The sequence below is a fragment of the Arachis stenosperma genome, chromosome 3 (assembly GCF_014773155.1).
Source record: "Arachis stenosperma cultivar V10309 chromosome 3, arast.V10309.gnm1.PFL2, whole genome shotgun sequence".
NCBI lineage: Eukaryota > Viridiplantae > Streptophyta > Magnoliopsida > Fabales > Fabaceae > Arachis > Arachis stenosperma.
The window spans coordinates 58,056,122-58,079,917 of record NC_080379.1 but is presented as its reverse complement, the minus strand read 5'-3'; the positions used below and the strand labels follow the sequence as shown (position 1 = coordinate 58,079,917).

The following is a 23,796-nucleotide window of genomic DNA, read 5'->3' as shown; positions in this document are numbered from 1 at the left end:
TGTTTAAATCATATCTTTTCTTGTTAGGCAAGTCATTAATTTTTAAAATCATGTCTTTTCAAATTGTTTTCAAATCATATCTTTTAAAATTGTTTTCAAATCATATTTTCTCAATCACATTTTTTTAAACCAATCATATCTTCTTAACCACATCTTTTTCAAAATAGTTTTCAATCAAATCTTTTTTATTTCTAATTTCAAAATCTGTTTCAAAAATCACTTGATTTCTTTTCCACTCTTATTTTCGAAAATCAATTAAGTGTTTTTCAAAATGTTTTCAAAATCTTTTACTTAAATTTTCGAAAATTACTTCCCTTCTTCTCACATCCTTCTATTTTTGGACTAACTCTATTCCTTAATGCAAAATTCGAACTCCATCTTCTTTGATAAGTTCGAATTTTCTACCTCTGTCTTCCATTTTTCTTTTCCTCTGACACCTCAAGGAATCTCTATACTGTGACATAGAGAATTCCACATTTTCTTGTTCTCTTCTCTTTCATATGAGCAGGAACAAAGACAAAGGCATTCTTGTTAAAGCTGACCCTGAACCTGAGAGGACCTTGAAGCGAAAGCTAAGAGAAGCTAAAGCACAACTCTCTTTAGAGGACCTGACCGAATTCTTCAAAGAAGAAGAACACATGGCAGCCGAAAACAACAACAATGCAAACAATGCAAGGAAGGTGCTGGGTGACTTTACTGCACCTACTCCCGACTTCTATGGGAGAAGCATCTCTATCCCTGCCATTAGAGCAAACAACTTTGAGCTTAAGCCTCAATTAGTTTCTCTAATGCAACAGAATTGCAAGTTCCATGGACTTCCATTGGAAGATCCTCATCAGTTCTTAGCTGAGTTCTTGCAAATCTGTGACACAGTCAAGACTAATGGGGTTGACCCTGAGGTCTACAGACTGATGCTATTCCCTTTTGTTGTAAAAGACAGAGCTAGGACATGGTTGGACTCACAACCTAAAGAAAGCCTGGACTCTTGGGAAAAGCTAGTCAATGCCTTCTTGGCAAAGTTCTTTCCACCTCAAAAATTGAGTAAGCTTAGAGTGGAAGTCCAAACCTTCAGACAGAAGGATGGAGAATCCCTCTATGAAGCTTGGGAAAGATACAAACAATTAATCAGAAAATGTCCCTCAGACATGCTTTCTGAATGGAGCATCATAGGTATTTTCTATGATGGTCTCTCTGAACTATCCAAGATGTCTTTGGATAGCTCTGCTGGAGGATCTCTTCATCTGAAGAAGACGCCTGCAGAGGCTCAAGAGCTAATTGAAATGGTTGCAAATAACCAATTCATGTACACTTCTGAAAGGAATCCTGTGAATAATGGGACCGATCAGAAGAAAGGAGTTCTTGAGATTGACACTCTGAATGCCATATAGGCTCAGAACAAGATATTGACTCAACAAGTCAATTTGATTTCTCAAAGTCTGTCTGGAATGCAAAATGCACCTGGCAGTACTAAGGATGCTTCATCTGAGGAAGAAGCCTATGATCCTGAGAACCCTTCAATGGAAGAGGTGAATTACCTAGGAGAACCCTATGGAAACACCTACAATTCTTCATGGAGAAATCACCCAAATTTCTCATGGAAGAATCAAGAGAAACCTCAACAAGGTTTCAATAACAATAATGGTGGAAGAAACAGGTTTAGCAGTGGCAAGCCTTTTCCATCATCTTCTCAGCAACAGACAGAGAGCTCTAAGCAGAATACTTCTGACTTAGCAACAATGGTCTCTGATCTAATCAAAACCACTCAAAGTCTCATGACTGAAACAAGGTCCTCCATCAGAAATTTGGAAGGACAAGTGGGTCAGCTGAGCAAGAAAATTACTGAACTCCCTCCTAGTACTCTCCCAAGTAATACAGAAGAAAATCCAAAAGGAGAGTGTAAAGCCATAACCATGGCCGAATTTGGAGAGGAAGGAGAGGAAGTGAACGCCACTGAGGAGGACCTCAATGGGCGTGCACTGACCTCCAATGAGTTCCCAAATGAGGAACCATGGGAATCTGAGGCTCAAAATGGGACCATAGAGATTCCATTGGACTTACTTCTGCCTTTCATGAGCTCTGATGAGTATTCTTCCTCTGAAGAGGATGAGTATATCACTGAAGAGCAAGTTGCTAAATACCTTGGAGCAATCATGAAGCTAGATGACAAGTTATTTGGAAATGAGACTTGGGAGGATGAACCTCCTTTGCTCACCAAAGAACTGGATGACTTGTCTAGGCAGAAATTACCTCAAAAGAGACAAGATCCTGGGAAGTTTTCCCTACCTTGTACCATAGGCACCATGACCTTCAAGAAGGCTCTGTGTGACTTAGGGTCAAGTGTGAACCTCATGCCCCTCTCTGTAATGGAGAGGCTAGGGATCTTTGAGGTACAAGCTGCAAGTATCTCACTAGAGATGGCAGACAACTCAAGAAAACAAGCTCATGGACTTGTAGAGAATGTTTTGGTAAAAGTTAAAGACCATTACATCCCTACTGATTTCATAGTCCTAGAGACTGGGAGGTGCATGGATGAATCCATCATCCTTGGCAGATCCTTCCTAGCCACAGCAAAGGCTGTGATTGATGTTGATAGAGGAGAGTTGATCATTCAAGTGAATGAAGAATCCTTGGTGTTTAAGGCTCAAGGATATCCCTCTGTCATCATGGAGAAGAAGCTTGAAGAGCTTCCCTCAAATCAGAGACAAGCAGAGTCCCCACAGTCAAACTCTAAGTTTGGTGTTGGGAGGCCACAACCAAACTCTAAGTTTGGTGTTGAACCCCCACATTCAAACTCTAAGTTTGGTGTTGGGAGGTTCCAACATTGCTCTGAGAAAAGGTGAGGCTCAATGAGAGCCATCTGTCAAGCTACTGACATTAAAGAAGCGCTTGTTGGGAGGCAACCCAATGATTATATTCTATCTATTTCCTTTTGTTATTTTATCTTTTTTGTAGGTTGATGATCATAAGAAGTCACAAAATCCATTGAAAAAGCAAAAACAGAATGAAAAACGGGAAGAAAAACAGCACACCCTGGAGGAAGAACTCACTGGCGTTTAAACGCCAGTGAGGCTAGCAGTTAGGCGTTTAACGCCCAGTCTGGCACCATTCTGGGCGTTTAACGCCAGAAAGGGGCACCAGACTGGCGTTAAACGCCAGGAAAGGGCAAAAACTTGGCGTTAAACGCCAGAAATGGGCACCAGCCCGGCGTTTAACGCCAGAAATGGCTCAAAACGTGATTTTGAATGCCATTTGGTGCAGGGATGACTTTTCCTTGACACCTCAGGATCTGTGGACCCCACAGGATCCCCACCAACCCCACCACTCTCTCTTCTTCTTCACCCATTCACCATTCACCTCAATACCTCTTCACCACCTCCATCTCCTCATTTCTTCTTCTTCTACTCTCTTCTTTCTTCTTTTGCTCTAGGACGAGCAAACCTTTTAAGTTTGGTGTGGTAAAAGCATTGCTTTTTGTTTAGAAGGCATGACCTCAAGCCCATCACTAAGAAGAAGATGGAGCAAACAAGAGACCCCTCAAGAAATCCCTAAGATACCTCAAGGGATGCACTTTCCTCCACAAGACTACTGGGAGCAAATTAACACCTCCCTAAGAAAATTAAGTTCCAACACGGGACAACTAAGGGTGGAGCACCAAGAACATGCCATCCTCCTCCATGAAATTGGAGAAGATCAAAGGATCATGAGAGAGGAGCAACAAAGACAAGGAAGAGACATTAAGGAGCTCAAGCACTCCATAGGACCTTCAAGAGAAAGAAAGAGCCGCCATCACTAAGGTGGACCCGTTCTTTAATCTCCTTGTTCTTTAATTTTCTGTTTTTTTTTCGAATTGTGGTGCTTTATGTTTATCCATGTTTGTGTCTTATGATCATTAGTGTCTTAGTGTCTATGCCTTAAAGCTATGAATATGAATCCATCACCTTTCTTAAATGAAAACTGTTTTTATCACAAAAGAACAAGAAGTACAGGATTTCAAATTCATCTTTAAAACTAGCTTAATTAGTTTGATGTGGTGACAATACTTGTTGTTTTCCGAATGTATGCTTAAACAGTGCATATGTCTTTTGAATTTGTGGTTCATGAATGTTAAAATTGTTGGCTCTTGAAAGAATGATGAAAAAGGAACATGTTACTGAGGATCTGAAAAATCATAAAAATGATTCTTGAAGCAAGAAAAAGCAGTGAATACAAAAAAACAGAAAAAAAAAAAGAGAAAAAGAAGGAAAAAAAACGAAAAAAGGGAGAAAGAGAAAAAGAAAAAAAAAATAAAGTTGTGATCCAAGGCAATAAGAGTGTGCTTAAGAACCCTGGACACCTCTAATTGGGGACTTTAGCAAAGCTGAGTCACAATCTGAAAAGGTTCACCCAATTATGTGTCTGTGGCATGTATGTATCCGGTGGTAATACTGGAAGACAGAGTGCTTTGGGCCACGGCCAAGACTCAATAAGTAGCTGTGTTCAAGAATCATCATACTTAACTAGGAGAATCAATAACACTATCTGGATTCGGAGTTCCTAAAGAAGCCAATCATTCTGAGTTTCAAAGGATAAAGTGAGATGCCAAAACTGTTCGGAGGCAAAAAGTTACTAGTCCCGCTCATCTAATTTGGAGCTTAGTTTCATTGATAATTTGGAGTCTATAGTATATTCTCTTCTTTTTATCTTATTTGATTTTCAGTTGCTTGAGGACAAGCAACAATTTAAGTTTGGTGTTGTGATGAGCGGATAATTTGTACGCTTTTTGGCATTGTTTTTAGTATGTTTTTGGTAGTTTTAGTTGAGTTTTTATTATATTTTTATTAGTTTTTAGTTAAAATTCACTTTTCTGGACTTTACTATGAGTTTGTGTATTTTTCTGTGATTTCAGGTATTTTCTGGCTGAAATTGAGGGATCTGAGCAAAAATCTGATCCAGAGACTCAAAAGGACTGCAGATGCTGTTGGATTCTGACCTCCCTGTACTCGAAGTGGATTTTCTGGAGCTACAGAAGCCCAATTGGCGCGCTCTCAACGGCGTTGGAAAGTAGACATCCTGGGCTTTCCAGCAATATATGATAGTCCATACTTTGCCCAAGATTTGATGGCCCAAACCGGCGTTCAAAGTCACCTCAAGAAATTCCAGCGTTAAACGCCGGAACTGGCACCTAATTGGGAGTTAAACGCCCAAACTGGCATAAAAGCTGGCGTTTAACTCCAAGAAGAGTCTCTACACGAAAATGCTTCATTGCTCAGCCCAAGCACACACCAAGTGGGCCCGGAAGTGGATTTTTATGTCATTTACTCATCTCTGTACACCCTAGGCTACTAGTTCTCTATATATAGGACCTTTTTCTATTGTATTTTCATCTTTGGATTGTTTTTGATCCTTTGATCATCTTCGGACATCTAGTTCTTAGATCACTGGGAGGCTGGCCATTCGTCCATGCCTAAACCCTGTTCTTATGTATTTTCAACGGTGGAGTTTCTACACACCATAGATTAAGGTGTGGAGCTCTGCTGTACCTCGAGTATTAATGCAATTACTATTGTTCTTCCATTCAATTCCGCTTGTTCTTGTTCTAAGATATCACTTGTTCTTCAACTTGATGAATGTGATGATCCGTGACACTCATCATCATTCTCACTCATGAACAAGGTGACTGACAACCACTTTTGTTCTACAAGCAACCAAGGCTCTAGTGAATATCTCTTGGATTCTTTAATCGGAATCTTCGTGGTATAGGCAGGACTTGATGGCGGCATTCAAGAGAATCCGGAAGGTCTAAACCTTATCTGTGGTATTCTGAGTAGGATTCAATAATTGAATGACTGTGACGTGCTTCAAACTCCTGAGGGCGGGGCGTTAGTGACAGACGCCAAAAGAATCACTGGATTCTATTCCGGTCTGATTGAGAACCGACAGATGAATTCCGCTATGCTGTGACCAGAGCATATGCAATCGTTTTCAATGAGAGGATGGGAGGTAGCTGCTGACAACAGTGAAACCCTACACGAGCTTGCCATGGAAAGGAGTAAGAAGGATTGGATGAAGGCAGTAGGAAAGCAGAGAGACGGAAGGGAAGGCATCTTCATGCGCTTATCTGAAGTTCCTACCAATGAATTACATAAGTATCTCTATCTTTATCTTTATGCTTAATTCGTTTATCACTATACCCATTTGAGTCTGCCTGACTGAGATTTACAAGGTGACCATAGCTTGCTTCATACCACCAATCTCCGTGGGATCGACCCTTACTCACGTAAGGTATTACTTGGACGACCCAGTGCACTTGCTGGTTAGTTGTGCGAAGTTGTAGTGATCACAATTTCGCGCACCAGTACCTACGTTAGAGTTCACGTTAGTGTAACTAACATGGCTCTTAATGTGGTTATGCCTCACCTTCGAGAGCGTTAGTGACACTTACCTTTGTCACTAACGCTCAAAGTGCCCCTACTCTCCACGTTAGAGCTCACGTTAACTAAGTTAACGTGGCCACTAACGTGGTAGTAATGCCATCTTCCAACATTAGTGACAAAGGTGAGTGTCACTAACGTTGGTTCATCAATCTCAGCTCTACGTTAACTTTCACGTTAGTGGTCTTAACGTGATCACTAACGTGGGCAATGCTAGTTGATCCAATGTTAGTGACAAAGGTGAGTGTCACTAACATTGGCATTGTTCCTCTCTTCCACGTTAGAGTTCACGTTAACTAAGTTAACGTGACTCTTAACGTGGCTCATTGCCAAATCTTGGAACGTTAGTGGTGTTAACGTTTACCACTAACATTAGAGCTTTCTTTTGTCTCCACATTAACTACCACGTTAACTTAGTTAACGTGGCAATTAACGTGGGTTTATGATGGCTTATTGGTGATCACTTTTCTCCTTAACGTTGCAAGCTATTTACCATTCCACGTTAGTAGTCACGTTAACTAGATTAACGTGAGTACTAACGTGGTTCTTTCTTGTTTCTTTTGTCCTGAAATCAAGTAAATAAAGTGCATCAAAGCTCTAGCCAAAGTCATGAGATTATGCATTATCAATTTATCATTCAATTCTAGCAAAATCCTCATGAAATCATGTGAAATTCACAATAGTTGCTTGAATCAAGGTGTAAGTGTATTTTCATCCAAAACTTGCCTTATTCCCTAAGAAAACGCATGAAACTACCTTAAAACAGTATAGAAAATGTCAGTGAAACTGGCCTAGATGCCCTGGCATCACAACAACAAACTTAAAGCTTGCTTGTCCCTAAGGAAGTACTGAAACATAGGAAGAATGAATGAAAGAGCAAGAAGATAATATAGAAGTAGAATTCCTGGTTTATGGGGTTTCATCCATAGCAACTTAGGTTCTTTCCTTTACTAGGTTTCAGGCCTTTATCAAGTCCTTAGTCACTCTCTTGATTACATCCTTTGAGACTTCTTAATTGTTGATCCTTCCTTCTTTTTCAAGGTTTATTACATTCTTCTTTTGGCTAAGTGCTCTGTAAGAGGGAAAATCTTTATGATAAGTGGTGGACGAAATTGTGATCCATGTTCTAACTATTTGTATGAAATCATTATTATGGCACTGGTTGAATTCACAACTCCGTTCAACTAACCAGCAAGTGTACTGGGTCGTCCAAGTAATAAACCTTACGTGAGTAAGGGTCGATCCCACAGAGATTGTTGGTATGAAGCAAGCTATGGTCACCTTGTAAATCTCAGTTAGGCAGATTAAAATTGATTTATGGGTTTGAAAATAGAAATAAGAAAATAGATGAAATAATAAAAGGGATAGAAATACTTATGTAAATTAATAGTGGGAATTTCAGATAGGCGCATGGAGATACTGTATGGCTCAAGGACGCCTGCCATTCTCCTGCTTCAACTCAATCCTTCTTACTCCTTTCCATGGCAAGCTGTTTATAGGGGTTCACCGTTCGACGATGGCTACTTTCAATCCTCTCGGGAAAATGGTCCTCTGCGGCTGTCACTCGCATGGCTAATCGTCTGGAGGCATCACCTGGCCGAAGGCTACATCCCATCCTCGCAGTGAAAACTACGCTCACGCGCTCTGTCACAGCACGGCTAATCACTGGTTGGTTCCCGCGCCTACTGGAATAGAATCCCTTGATTCTTTTGCGTTTGTCACTAACGCCCAGCACTTGCAAGTCTGAAGCACGTCACAGTCATTCATTACCGGAATCCTACTCGGAATACCACAGACAAGGTTAGACTTTCCGGATTCCCAGGATCCTACTCGAAATACCACAGACAAGGTGAGACTTTCCGGATCCTCATAAATGCCGCCATCTATCTAGCTTATACCACGAAGATTCTGTTGGGGAATCTAAGAGATACACATTCAAGCTCTGTTGCATGTAGAACGGAAGTGGTTGTCAATCACGCGCGTTCATAAGTGAGAATGATAATGAGGGTCATATAATCATCACATTCATCATGTTCTTGGGTGCGAATGAATATCTTGGAATAAGAATAAGAGAGAATTGAATAAAAGAAAATAGAATTGCATTAATACTTGAGGTACAGCAGAGCTCCACACCCTTAATCTATAGTGTGCAGAAACTCCACCGTTGAAAATACATAAGTAAAAGGTTCAGGCATGGCCGAATGGCCAGCCCCCATGTGGTCACAAGACTGAATGATCCAAGACTTCTAATACAATAGTTAAATGTTCTATTTATAATAAACTAGCTCCTAGGGTTTACATGAGTAAGTAATTGATGCATAAATCCACTTCCGGGGCCCACTTGGTGTATGCTTGGGCTGAGCTTGATCAATCCTCGAGCTGAGGCTTCTCTTGGAGTTGAACTCCGAGTTATGACGTGTTTTGGGCGTTCAACTCCGGATCATGACGTTTTTCTGGCGTTTAACTCTAGACAGCAGCATGAACTTGGCGTTCAACGCCAAGTTACGTCGTCAATTTCCGAATAAAGTATAGACTATTATATATTGCTGGAAAGCCCTGGATGTCTACTTTCCAACGCCGTTGAGAGCGCGCCAATTGGAGTTCTGTAGCTCCAGAAAATCCATTTCGAGTGCAGGGAGGTCAGATTCCAACAGCATCAGCAGTCCTTTTGTCAGCCTTTTTCAGAGTTTTGCTCAAGTCCCTCAATTTCAGCCAGAATTTACCTGAAATCACAGAAAAACACACAAACTCATAGTAAAGTCCAGAAATGTGAATTTAACATAAAAACTAATGAAAACATCCCTAAAAGTAGCTTAAACTTACTAAAAACTACCTAAAAACAATGCCAAAAAGCGTATAAATTATCCGCTCATCACAACACCAAACTTAAATTGTTGCTTGTCCCCAAGCAACTGAAAATCAAATAGGATAAAAAAAGAAGAGAATATACTGTAAATTTCAGAATATCAATGAATATTAATTATAATCAGATGAGCGGGACTTGTAGCTTTTTGCTTCTGAACAGTTTTGGCATCTCACTTTTTCCTTTGAAGTTTTGAACGATTGGCGTCTCTTAGGAACTTAGAATTTCGGATAGTGTTATTGACTTTCCTAGTTAAGCATGTTGATTCTTGAACACAGCTACTTATGAGTCTTGGCCGTGGCCCTAAGCACTCTGTTTTCCAGTATTACCACCGGATACATAAATGCCACAGACACATAACTGGGTGAACCTTTTCAGATTGTGACTCAGCTTTGCTAGAGTCCCCAGTTAGTGGTGTCCAGAGCTCTTAAGCACACTCTTTTGCCTTTGGATCACGACTTTAACCACTTGGTCTCAAGCTTTTCACTTGGACCTTCATGACACAAGCACATGGTTAGGGACAGCTTGGTTTAGCCGCTTAGGCCTGGATTTTATTTCCTTGGGCCCTCCTATCCATTGATGCTCAAAGCCTTGGATCCTTTTTACCCTTGCCTTTTGGTTTTAAGGGCTATTGGCTTTTTCTATTGCTCCTTCTTTTTCTATATATTTTTTTTCGCCATTTTTTTTTTCGTAAGCTTTCTTTTTCACTGCTTTTTCTTGCTTCAAGAATCAATTTCATGATTTTTCAGATCCTCAATAACATTTCTCTTTGTTCATCATTCTTTTAAGAGCCAACAGTTTTAACATTCATAAACAACAAGATCAAAAGACATATGCACTGTTCAAGCATTCATTCAGAAAACAAAAAGTATTGTCACCACATCAATATAATTAAATTAAATTCAAGAGCTATTTTCGAAATTTATGTACTTCTTGTTCTTTTGAATTAAAACATTTTTCATTTAAGAGAGGTGAAGGATTAATGGATTTTATTCATAGCTTTAAGGCATGGTTTCATACTAATGATCATGAAATAAAGACACAAAACATAGATAAACACAATACTAAAAACCGAAAACAGAAAGAAATAAAGAACAAGGAATGAATCCACCTCTAGTGGCGTCTTCTTCTTGAAGGACCAATGATGTTCTTCAGCTCTTCTATGTCCCTTCCTTGCCTTTGTTGCTCCTCCCTCATTGCTCTTTGATCTTCTCTTATTTCTTGGAGAATGATGGAGTGCTCATGATGTTCCACCCTTAATTGTTCCACATTGTGGCTCAAACCTTCTAAGGAAGTGTTGAGTTGCTCCCAATAGTTGTTTGGAGGAAAGTGCATCCCTTGAGGCATCTCAGGGATTTCTTGATGATGAGCTTCCTCATGCACCTCTTGAGAACCGTGAGGAGCTTCTCTTGCTTGCTCCATCCTTTTCTTGGTGATGGGCTTGTCTTCTTCAATGGAGACATCTCCTTCTATGATAACTCCAGCTGAGTAACATAGATGGCAAATAAGGTGAGGAAAAGCTAGCCGTGCCATAGGTGAGGGCTTGTCGGCTATTTTGTAGATTTCATTGGAGACGACCTCATGAACTTCTACTTCCTCTCCAATCATGATGCCATGAATCATGATGGCCCGATCCACAGTAACTTCAGATCGGTTGCTAGTAGGAATGATGGAGCGTTGAATGAACTCCAACCATCCTCTAGCTATAGGCTTGAGGTCCAGTCTTCTTAGTTGGACTGGCTTGCCTTTGGAGTCTCTCTTCCATTGAGCTCCTTCCACACAAATGTTCATAAGGACTTGGTCCAACCTTTGATCAAAGTTGACCCTTCTAGTGTAGGGGCATTCATCACCTTGCATAATAGGCAAGTGGAATGCCAACCTTACATTTTCCGGACTGAAATCCAAGTATTTCCCCCTAACCATTGTGAGATAATTCTTTGGATTTGGGTTCATACCTTGGTCATGGTTCCTAGTGATCCATGCATTGGCATAGAACTTTTGAACCATTAAGATTCCGACTTGTTGCATGGGGTTGGTTAAGACTTCCCAACCTCTTCTTCAGGCTTCATGTCGGATCTCCAGATACTCATTCTTTTTGAGCTTAAAAGGGACCTCAGGGATCACCTTCTTCTTTGCCACAACATCATAGAAGTGGTCTTGATGGCTCTTGGAGATGAATCTTTCCATCTCCCATGACTCGGAGGTGGAAGCTTTTGTCTTCCCTTTTCCTTTTCTAGAGGATACTCCGGCCTTAGGTGCCATTGGTAATGGAAAAACAAAAAAAAGCTTATGCTTTTACCACACCAAACTTAAAACATTGCTCGCCCTCGAGCAATAAAAGAAAGAAGAGAAGAAGAGGAAGAAGAAAATATGGTAGAGAGGGAGAAAGGTGGGTTCGGTTTAGGTGAAGAAGGAGGGGTTGTGTTGTGTGAAAATGAAGTAGAATGGAAGGGTATTTATAGGGAAAGGGGGGGAGGTATGTTCGGCCATTTGGGTGGGAATGGGAGGGAAATTGGTTTGAATTTTTGAAGGTAGGTGGGGTTTATGGGGAAGAGTGGATGGATGTGAGTGGTGAATGGGGTAATTGGGAAGAGGAATTGAGGTGATTGGTGAAAGGTGTTGGGAAGTGTGACATGGGGAAGAGTGGATTTGGATTAGGAGAGTGTGATTAGGATTAAAAGGTAAGGTGGGAATATGTTAGGTGGGGATCCTGTGGGGTCCACAGATCCTGAGGTGTCAAGGAATTCCATCCCTACACCAAATAGGCATGTAAAATGCCTTCGTGCATCATTCTGGCGTTTAAACGCCCCTTGGTGCACATTCTGGGCGTTCAACGCCCATGTAAAGCATGTTTCTGGCGTTGAACGCCAGTTCCATGCTTGTTACTGGCGTTCAGCGCCAGTTTTCCTCTCTGGGCACATTCCTGGCGTTCAGCGCCAGGATGTTGCTTGTTTTTGGCGTTCAGCGCCAGAATGGTGCTCTGTTCTGGCGTTGAACGCCAGCCTGTGCGTCCTCCAGGGTGAAAATTTTTTTCTTCTGTTTTTGACTCTGTTTTTAATTTTTTTTTAATTTTTTTTCGTGACTCCTCATGATCATGTACCTAATAAAACACAAAATAACAATAAAATAGAATAAAATAAAATTAGATAAATAAAATTGGGTTGCCTCCCAATAAGCGCTTCTTTAATGTCAATAGCTTGACAGTGGCTCTCATGGAGCCACAAGGTGATCAGGTCAATGTTGATAGTTGTCCACACCAAACTTAGAGTTTGGATATGGGATCTTAACACCAAACTTAGAGTTTGGTTGTGGCCTCACAACACCAAACTTAGAGTTTAACTGTGTGGGTTCTTCTTGACTCTGAACTGAGAGAAGTTCTTCATGCTTACTCTCTTCTGTCACAGAGGGATGGACATGTGCCTTAAACACAAGGTAGTCCCCATTCAATTGAAGGATTAGTTCCCCCCTGTTGACATCTATCACAGCTCCTGCTGTGGCTAGGAAAGGTCTTCCAAGGATGATGCAATCATCCTCTTCCTTCCTAGTGTCTAAGATTATGAAATCAGCAGGGATGTAAAGGCCTTCAACCTTTACTAACACGTCCTCTACTATTCCATAAGCTTGTCTCAATGACTTGTCTGCCAGTTGTAATGAGAACAAGGCAGGTTGTACCTCAATGATCCCCAGCTTCTCCATTACAGAGAGTGGCATTAGATTTATCCCTGACCCCAGATCACACAGAGCTTTTTCAAAGATCATGGTGCCTATGGTACAAGGTATTAAGAACTTGCCAGGATCTTGTTTCTTTTGAGGTAGAATTTTCTGAATCCAAGTATCCAGTTCATTAATGAGCAAGGGAGGTTCACTTTCCCAAGTCTCATTACCAAATAACTTGGCATTCAGCTTCATGATAGCTCCTAAATATTGAGCAACTTGCTCTCCAGTTACATCCTCATTCTCTTCTGAGGAAGAATAGTCTTCAGAGCTTATAAATGGCAGAAGGAGATTTAATGGAATCTCTATGGTCTCTGTATGAGCCTCAGATTCCTTTGGATCCTTAATAGGAAACTCCTTCTTGCTTGAGGGACGTCCCAGGAGGTCTTCCTCACTAGGATTTTCGTCCTCCTCCTCCCTTGTGCATTCGGCCATATTGACTATGTCAATGGCCTTGCACTCTCCTTTTGGATTCTTTTCTGTATTGCTTGGGAGAATACTGGGAGGAGTTTCAATGACTTTCTTACTCAGCTGGCCCACTTGTGCCTCCAGATTTCTAATGGAGGATCCTGTTTCACTCATGAAACTGAAAGTGGCCTTTGACAGATCAGAGACTACATTGGCTAAATTAGAGGTGTTTTGTTCAGAATTCTCTGTCTGTTGTTGAGAAGATGATGGATATGGCTTGCTATTGCCCAGCCTGTTGCGTCCACCATTGTTAAAACCTTGTTGAGGTTTTTGTTGATCCTTCCATGAGAAATTTGGATGATTTCTCCATGATGAGTTATAGGTGTTTCCATAAGGTTCACCCATGTAATTAACCTCTGCCATGGCAGGGTTCTCAGGATCATAAGCTTCTTCAGAAGCTGCCTCTCTAGTACTGTTGGATGTATGTTGCAATCCATTCAGATTTTGAGAGATCATGTTGACCTGTTGAGTCAACACTTTGTTCTGAGCCAATATGGCATTCAGGGTATCAATTTCAAGAACTCCTTTCTTCTGAGGTATCCCATTGTTCACGGAATTCCTCTCAGAAGTGTACATGAACTGGTTATTTGCAACCATGTCAATGAGTTCTTGAGCCTCTTCAGGCATTTTCTTCAGATGAATAGATCCACCTGCAGAATGGTCCAATGACATTTTCGAAAATTTAGAGAGACCATAATAGAATATATCTAATATGGTCCATTCTGAGAACATGTCAGATGGACATCTTTTGGTCAGCTGCTTGTATCTTTCCCAAGCTTCATAGAGGGATTTACCATCTTTTTGTTTGAAGGTTTGAACATCCACTCTCAGCTTGCTCAGCTTTTAAGGAGGAAAGAATTTATCCAAGAAGGCAGTGACCAGCTTATCCCATGAGTCCAGGCTATCCTTGGGTTGTGAATCCAACCATATTCTAGCTCTGTCTCTTACAGAAAAAGGGAAAAGCATGAGTCTGTAGACTTCAGGATCAACTCCATTCGTCTTTACAGTCTCACAGATCTGCAAGAACTCAGTTAAAAACTGATAAGGATCTTCAGATGGAAGTCCATAAACTTGCAGTTTTGTTGCATTAATGAAACTAGCTGAGGTTTCAGCTCAAAGTTATTGGCTCCAATGGCAGGAATGGAGATGCTTCTTCCATCAAACTTGGATGTTGGCTTTGTGAAGTCACCAAGCATTCTCCTTGCATTATTATTATTTTCGGCTGCCATCTCCTTCTCTTGTTCGAAAATTTCTGAAAGGTTGTTTCTGGATTGTTGTAATTTAGCTTCTCTTAATTTTCTCTTCAGAGTCCTTTCAGGTTCTGGATCAATTTCTACAAGAGTGCCTTTATCCTTGTTCCTGCTCATATGAAAGAGAAGACAACAAGAAAAGAAGAGGAATCCTCTATGTCACAGTATAGAGATTCCTTTATGTTAGTAGAAAAAGAAAGGGGTAGAAGAATGAAGAAGGAGATTCGGAATTTTGGATGAAGAGAGGTGAAGAGAAGTGTTAGTAATTAAATAATTAAATAGAAGAAGAAAAGAGAAGAGAAATTTCGAAATTAATTTTTTTTGAAAAAGAGGTTAGTAATTTTCGAAAATTAGAGATAAAATGTAATTAAAATTGAACATGAAATAATTAGTTAATTAAAAAGAATTTTTGAAAAAGGGATGAGATATTTTCGAAAATTAGAGAGGGAAAAGTAGTTAGGTGGTTTTGAAAAAGATAAGAAACAAACAAGAAGTTAGTTAGTTGATTGAAAAAAAGATTTGAAATCAAATTTGAAAAAGATAAGAAGATAATAAGTTAGATAAGATATTTTGAAATCAAATTTTGAAAAAGATGAAATTTTTGAAAGAGATCAAATAAAAGATAAAAAGATTTATTTCAAAAATTTTGAAATTATTTACTTCACTAACAAGAAACTACAAGATAAGATTCTAGAACTTAAAGATTGAACAATTCTTAACAAGAAAGTAACAAACTTCAAATTTTTGAACCAATCACATTAATTATTAGTGAATTTTCAAAAATTTAGATGTAAAGATAAGAAAAAGATTTTGAAAATAATTTGAAATTTTTGAAAATTATAAAAAAAATGAAAAAGATATGATTTTTAAAAAAAAGATTTTAAAAAGATAAGATTTTTAAAATTGAAATTTTGACTTGACTTGTAAGAAACAACTAATTTTAAAAATTTTTTACCAAGTCAACCCAAAATCTCGAAAATTTAGAGGGAAATAAGGAAAAGATATTTTTTGATTTTTGAATTTTTAATTATGAGAGAGAAAAACAACAAAAATGCTTAATGCATGAAATTTTTAGATCAAAACAATGAATGCATGCAAGAATGCTATGAATGTCAAGATGAACACCAAGAACACTTTGAAGATCATGATGAACATCAAGAACATAATTTTGAAAATTTTTTGATGCAAAGAAAACATGCAAGACACCAAACTTAGAAATCTTTAATGCATGGAAAATATGAATGCAAAGATGCACATAAAAAAACAAGAAAAGACACAAAACAAGAAAACATCAAGATCAAACAAGAAGACTTATCAAGAACAACTTGAAGATCATGAAGAACACTATGAATGCATGGATTTTCGAAAAATGCAAGAAAAAATTTTTAAAGCATGCAATTGACACCAAACTTAAAAATTGACTCAAGACTCAAACAAGAAACACAAAATATTTTTGATTTTTATGATTTTATGATTTTTTTGTATTTTTATTAATTTTTTTTTTCGAAAATAATGTGAGGAAAAACGAGAAATACAAGAAAAATTTTGAAAAAAGGTTTTTGAAAAGAAAATTACCTAATCTGAGCAACAAGATGAACCGTCAGTTGTCCATACTCGAACAATCCCCGGCAACGGCGCCAAAAACTTGGTGGACGAAATTGTGATCCATGTTCTAACTATTTGTATGAAATCATTATTATGGCACTGGTTGAATTCACAACTCCGTTCAACTAACCAGCAAGTGTACTGGGTCGTCCAAGTAATAAACCTTACGTGAGTAAGGGTCGATCCCACAGAGATTGTTGGTATGAAGCAAGCTATGGTCACCTTGTAAATCTCAGTTAGGCAGATTAAAATTGATTTATGGGTTTGAAAATAGAAATAAGAAAATAGATGAAATAATAAAAGGGATAGAAATACTTATGTAAATTAATAGTGGGAATTTCAGATAGGCGCATGGAGATACTGTATGGCTCAAGGACGCCTGCCATTCTCCTGCTTCAACTCAATCCTTCTTACTCCTTTCCATGGCAAGCTGTTTATAGGGGTTCACCGTTCGACGATGGCTACTTTCAATCCTCTCGGGAAAATGGTCCTCTGCGGCTGTCACTCGCATGGCTAATCGTCTGGAGGCATCACCTGGCCGAAGGCTACATCCCATCCTCGCAGTGAAAATTACGCTCACGCGCTCTGTCACAGCACGACTAATCACTGGTTGGTTCCCGCGCCTACTGGAATAGAATCCCTTGATTCTTTTGCGTTTGTCACTAACGCCCAGCACTTGCAAGTCTAAAGCACGTCACAGTCATTCATTACCGGAATCCTACTCGGAATACCACAGACAAGGTTAGACTTTCCGGATTCCCAGGATCCTACTCGGAATACCACAGACAAGGTGAGACTTTCCGGATCCTCATAAATGCCACCATCTATCTAGCTTATACCACGAAAATTCTGTTGGGGAATCTAAGAGATACACATTCAAGCTCTGTTGCATGTAGAACGGAAGTGGTTGTCAATCACGCGCGTTCATAAGTGAGAATGATAATGAGGGTCATATAATCATCACATTCATCGTGTTCTTGGGTGCGAATGAATATCTTGGAATAAGAATAAGAGAGAATTGAATAAAAGAAAATAGAATTGCATTAATACTTGAGGTACAGCAGAGCTCCACACCCTTAATCTATAGTGTGCAGAAACTCCACCGTTGAAAATACATAAGTAAAAGGTTCAGGCATGGCCGAATGGCCAGCCCCCATGTGGTCACAAGACCAAATGATCCAAGACTTCTAATACAATAGTTAAATGTTCTATTTATAATAAACTAGCTCCTAGGGTTTACATGAGTAAGTAATTGATGCATAAATCCACTTCCGGGGCCCACTTGGTGTATGCTTGGGCTGAGCTTGATCAATCCACGAGCTGAGGCTTCTCTTGGAGTTGAACTCCGAGTTATGACGTGTTTTGGGCGTTCAACTCCGGATCATGACGTTTTTCTGGCGTTTAACTCCAGACAGCAGCATGAACTTGGCGTTCAACGCCAAGTTACGTCGTCAATTTCCGAATAAAGTATGGACTATTATATATTGCTGGAAAGCCCTGGATGTCTACTTTCCAACGCCGTTGAGAGCGCGCCAATTTGAGTTCTGTAGCTCCATAAAATCCATTTCGAGTGCAGAGAGGTCAGATTCCAACAGCATCAGCAGTCCTTTTGTCAGCCTTTTTCAGAGTTTTGCTCAAGTCCCTCAATTTCAGCCAGAATTTACCTGAAATCACAGAAAAATACACAAACTCATAGTAAAGTCCAGAAATGTGAATTTAACATAAAAACTAATGAAAACATCCCTAAAAGTAGCTTAAACTTACTAAAAACTACCTAAAAACAATGCCAAAAAGCGTATAAATTATCCGCTTATCAATAAGCTTTCAGTCAACACTCCCGAACCAGTTGGCTCAAGGTGCTAGGTGTTAAGACACCCCTACAGACTTACTCCCCCAAGTCTCTTTCCCTCATACATACACACCACAGGCACATGGTTTGTTATTTTTCTTTCTTGAGACCTTGGTGTCCAGCACCTCTTTGGGTTACTAAGTGTTCTGTAGCAAAGGTCACTCTTGATAGTGGACTTTCAGCTGATAATCCTGGACTAGTTAATCCAAGTTCCCAAGTGATGAGGCACCCCTAAGAGCTAATTCATCCAAGCATATCCCTTGCACATGAACACCACAGACACATGCCTCAATCTTAAAACCCTTGGTGCCTAGCATTGTTTCTTATTGTGTTTCTTTCCTTTTCACTTTTATTGCTCTTTCTCTTTTCTTATTGGGATCTTATTATTTAGTTAGTCTCATAGGATGTGTTTCAAGCATAGGATTCAGGGTAGATAGTTGCCTTCTTTCCTTGTTTGGTGAACCAACTTAGCTTACTAATCATCCTACCACAAATATTCAGAACCTACTTCACGAAATAACTCCACTCTTGTTCTTTTCATAGCATTTTCTTTTTGATTAACTTAAAGGACAAGTATACAAGTAAGAAAGGTGGAAGGGAACACTAAAGACATTAAGCTCAATAAACATAGACCTATGCAATGAAAAGCTTAAATGCAGAATTGAAAATCCTAAGCTACTCATGGAAGCATGTTCTATTTCATACATGATTTTCCTTATTTAAAGCTGTGAATTAGATAAAACTAAGAAGGAACTTCACCACCTTTCACTTATTGGCATGCTCATGTTCTTCTGCTTCCTTGCCCTCTTTAAGTTCACTTTGTCCGCTAGTGCTTCCTCTCATCCGATTCATTCTAGCTATTTTCCAATCTTCTAGTGCCTTCCTTAATGACTCATGACTTTGTTTGGCCCTTTCGCGCTCCACTCGTGCTAATTCATCCTTTACATCCTCATATTTTGTGATCCCAGGATGCAATACAGGTAGTTGTCTAACTAGGTACCCAAGCCTGGCTTGGGTATTCACATGATATCCAGTCTCACTCATGTAGACTCCTTCCGAGAATGCTCTGTATTCATCGAAAAGATCTGCTTGTTCTCTTTGTTTCCTATGCATCTCATGAATGTGTGCACCTTGATGTGCTTGGATGTTGATCTTGCTTCTGGTTCAGGCTATGGAAGGATTCACTCCATTATCTCCTTTGTTCCAATTGCTGGTCCATCAATTGTTTTTGCCATTCCCTTTGCTGATTCATCCATCTAGAGAGTGATTCTTCTTGGCGGTCCATTAATTGCATTTGAAATTCCTTCTGTACCTCCTGATTTTCCATGCATTGCCTAGATAGAGTATCAATAGTCTCTTGTAATTGGTGCATGCTTAAGGTTGCTGGAATTTGCTCCTGTGGATGTTATCCTTCTTCAGCTTGATGGGCTGGCCTCTTTCTTACCCTTCGTTGAGGTAGTGGAGTTGCAGCAGCATGCATCCGACGATAAGTGATGGGAAGGCCAACCTTTATCCTCTCGGGGTTTTCATCCTCGAATATCACCCTAGCCTAGTTGCAAAGACGGAGAATAGTGCTGGGATAACCCAACTTTCCTCCAGAATCGCTCTTCTCAGCAAACTTCCGAATGCCTTGGGCTATGAGTTCATAAACCTTGAATTCTCCTACCTTTATTAATTATCCTATCAAGTACCATCAATGTCCCTTTTGATTCCCTATACATGAAAAAAAAGGAATGCAAATGGTTAATTGAAATTTTTGGTGGGAAAACTTAAAGTGTGAGCTAGCTAAAAAAAATATCTTTTTCTTTTGTTTTTAAATGACTAAATGCTTTCCATGAATGCAAATCAATCAACCACTAAATTTTCCATGCATGCATCGTTGGTACACCAAACTTGTTTGTGATCATATGGTGCCACAATTTTGGGGAATAATTTTTTCTCATAAAGTGTGTTCAAGCCCACTTGGTGTGCCTTGAACACCAAACTTATCATGTACTATACGCTGCATGTAAAGGGGTCTTATATTGGTTGTCAAAATTGATTTTAAAATCCATGAAATTTGCCTTATTACTATTATTAGAAATTAAAGGAAGAGGGCATAGAAAATGGGCTGCCTCCCATGAAGCGCTTCTTTAGTGTCATTAGCTTGACGTTTGGTCCTTGTCAAGGTGGCTGATAGTGCTTGAAATCTTTCCCCTTTGCAGTGAACCTATGTCCGCTGGCCTTGTTGATAAGCTCCATATGCTCTAGGGACAAGATTTTGTTGATGGTGTACACTGGAGGCAGTTGGGATGGAATAGTGGGGAGGTGAGGTGGTATAGATGGAAGTATGTAGAGACCACTTCATCTCCTGGCGAGAAATCTTCTGTAGGGATTTTCTTCTTTTTCCATCCCCTTGGGACCTTTTTTCTTGTGTCTGTTGATGCCAACTTGTTCCTTGTGGTTTTCTTTTTGAGAATGGTTTTGTTGTCTATTTCATGTGATTCTGGTGGGTCTGGTTCCTTTTGGATTACACTTGGCTGTTGCTCCTTCTGATCACATTGGTTGTTAACCATATGAGTCCTTATGTGTGGTGCTTGTGCTTCCTTATTTGGATTCTCCATCATCTCTTTGTTATCATGATCTGCTTCTTGTGAGAGGTTGAAAACATTAAAAGTGAGCTGATCATCATGTATTCTCAACACTAGCTCTCCTCGTTCCACATCTATGATTGCTCTGGCTATGGCTAAGAATGGCCTTCCCAGAATGATGGGGTAAATAGGGTTCTCATCCATTTCCAGGACAATAAAGTCTGTGGGGAGGAAGTAGTTCCCAACCTTCACTAGCACATTCTCAACCACTCCTATTGCCTGGTTTTGGGTTTCGTCAACCAACTTAATGATTACATCTGTGGGTGTTAGCTCATTTATTTGAAGATTTTTCATGAGGGATAGAGGCATTAAGTTGATGCTCGCTCCCAGTTCACAGAGTCCTTTATCAATCATTATTTCTCCTATGGCACAGGGAATATGGAAACTCCCTGGATCCTTTCTCTTTGTGGGTGGCCCTGGTTGAATGAGAGCACTGCAATCCCTATTCATCTTTATTGTTTGTCCACCTTTCAATGAACTCTTTCTGGCTAATAGCTCCTTTATATACTTTATGTAGGAAGGCATTTGCTGGAGGGCTTTAATAAATGGTATATTTACATCAAGAGATGCAAACATGTCAAGGAATCTTGAATACATTCTCCCTGCTACACCACCTTTAAGCCTTTGGGGAAAGGGTGCATATGGGTTAAGTGTCTCCTTCTTCTTCAGCTCTTCCTTGAGTGTGGGTTGAGGTGCATGGCTCCTTTCTTCCTGGTTTCCCTTTTGATTGTCTTGGAGGTGTTCTACTTCATTCATACTCTTCTCATCACTTGTGGTGATCATCTTACATTCTTCCCACCTTACTTTCTTTATTTCTCCTCTTGGGTTCTTCTCCGTGTCACTGGGAAATCCATCAATGGGTTTGGGAATTTGTTGAGATAGATACCCTACTTGGGACTCAAGTCTCTTGATGTTTTCTCCTTGGTTTTTGATATTGGCTCGCACTTCTTCCTTAAACACCTTGTTGTCTTGGACTTCTCTACATAAATCTTCAAGTAGAGTCTCAATTTTTGAAAGTCTATCGTCTGTTAGTGATGGTGGATTGGGATTAGGTGGGTGTTGATAGGATCTCTGTGAGGTATGTTGGTGAGTTACATTGTTATTGGAGTTGAGGTTGTGGCGTCTCTGGTCTTGACCTTGGTCTTGTTGATTTTCCCAACCAAAGTTGGGGTGATTTCTCCATCTAGAGTTGTAGGTTTTGGAGTATGGGTCATGGATTTATCTAGGTGAGTTTCCAACATAGTTGGCTTATTCCCAGTCACTTTCTTCTCCTATATTCACTCCTTCTTGAGTTGGTGATGAAGTGATGACTGCTGCAACTTGGTTTTCCTCCACCTTTTTGGTGAGATCTGCTAGCTGCTTGGTGATCATCTTATTTGAGCTAGCAATACATCCATGTGGTTCAGCTCCATTACTCCTCGAGTGTTACTTCTTTCAGAGGCATAGAAGTAGTTATTCTCAGCTACTGTTTCAATGACATATATGGCTTCTTCAATGGTTTTCTTCTTGTTTAGAGAGCCCCCTGATGAATGATCTAAAACCTTCTTTGACTCATAGGAAAGACCTTCATAGAAAATGTGAAGTTGAACCCATTCATTGAACATATCTAGTGGGCATCTTCTTGTTAAGTCCTTGAACCTCTCCCATGCCTCATAGAAAGTCTCACCATCTTATTGCCTGAAAGTCTGTACCTCAGCTCTTAGCCTGTTAATTCTTTGAGGAGGGTATAATCTTGCCAAAAATTTATTCACCACATCTTCCCAATTTGTCAAGCTCTCCTTTGGAAAGGATTCGAGCCACTTTGATGCCTTGTCCCTGAGTGAAAAAAGGAACAACAGCAGCCTATAGACATCCGGGTCGACTCATTTAGACTTCACAGTGTCACAAATTCTCAGGAAGGTGGTTAGATGTTGATTGGGGTCTTCTTGAGCACTTCCTCCAAATAAGCAGTTGTTCTGAACAAGGGTGATGAGCTGGGGTTTTAGTTCAAAGTTGTTGGCATGTATGGTGGACTTCTAGATGCTACTTCCACAGTTTTCTGGATTTGGATTGATGTAGGAGCCTAGAACTCTCATTTCTTGTTCAGCATAATTTGCAGGGCCTTCTCTAGCATGGTTGTGAGCTTCTTCTTCATGATTGTTTTCCAAGTTCTCTTCCATGTTGGGTTCAAAGTACTCTTCCTCTTCCTCAGCACCAACAACTCCTTTCCCTCTTGCTTCCCTCCTTAATCTCCAGAGGGTTCTCTCAGGTTCTGAATCGAAGGAAATTGAGATCCCCCCTCTTCTCCCTGTCATACAACTAACAAAATACGTAGCAAGAGATAAAATGAAGAGGTTATTCTTGTTAGAGTGATTATTAGTGTGAGTGATGCAAATTATCAAACAGTTAGTGGGTTAGTGAGCAGAATTGTAGATAATAACAAAGAAAGAAAGAAAAACAGAGAGGGTATAGAGGATGAGGAAGAAGTTAAACAAAGTGAAAATAAATGACTGAATAAAGTAAATAAACAAAGGAAAAATGCCCAATCTAGTGAGCTTCCAACTTAATCATTGTTGATACAAAATCAATCCCCGGCAACGACGCTATAAACTTGATGCGTGAAAACTTTTCTCTCAACAAATTTCCCTTCGGCAAGTATACCGAATTTTTCGTCAAGTAAAAACTCACAATAGAGTGAGGTCGAATCCCACAGGGATTGATTGGTCAAGCAACTTTAGTTGGAAGAGTATGCTAGTTGAGCTAAACAGAGTGTAGTTTGAGAATTGCAGAAAATTTAATGGCGGAAAAGTAAATAGCAGAAAATAAAGTGGAAAATCTTAAATGGAGATTTAGGGTAACGAGCATGAAAATAAATGACAGAAAATAAAGAGAATGGTAAGATCAGAAATGGGGAATTCATTGGGCTCAGGAGATGTTGTATTCTCCGGATCAAGTTCATTTTCATCTCTTCCTCAATCAATGCATCTATTGATCTCCTTGGCAATCTTAGGTGATTAGATTCCAATTC

General features: G+C 39.8%; 2 non-coding genes across 2 annotated transcripts; one reads left to right on the top strand and one right to left on the bottom strand.

The window, feature by feature from the left end:
• Window positions 1–1,043: 1,043 nt before the first annotated feature.
• LOC130971325 (small nucleolar RNA R71) lies at window positions 1,044–1,151 on the bottom strand. The gene has a single exon (XR_009082550.1). It is a non-coding gene; the product is annotated as a small nucleolar RNA R71 (small nucleolar RNA).
• A 21,237-nt stretch (window positions 1,152–22,388) lies between these two features.
• On the top strand, window positions 22,389–22,495 carry LOC130971366 (small nucleolar RNA R71). The gene has a single exon (XR_009082589.1). It is a non-coding gene; the product is annotated as a small nucleolar RNA R71 (small nucleolar RNA).
• The last annotated feature ends 1,301 nt before the right edge of the window (window positions 22,496–23,796 follow it).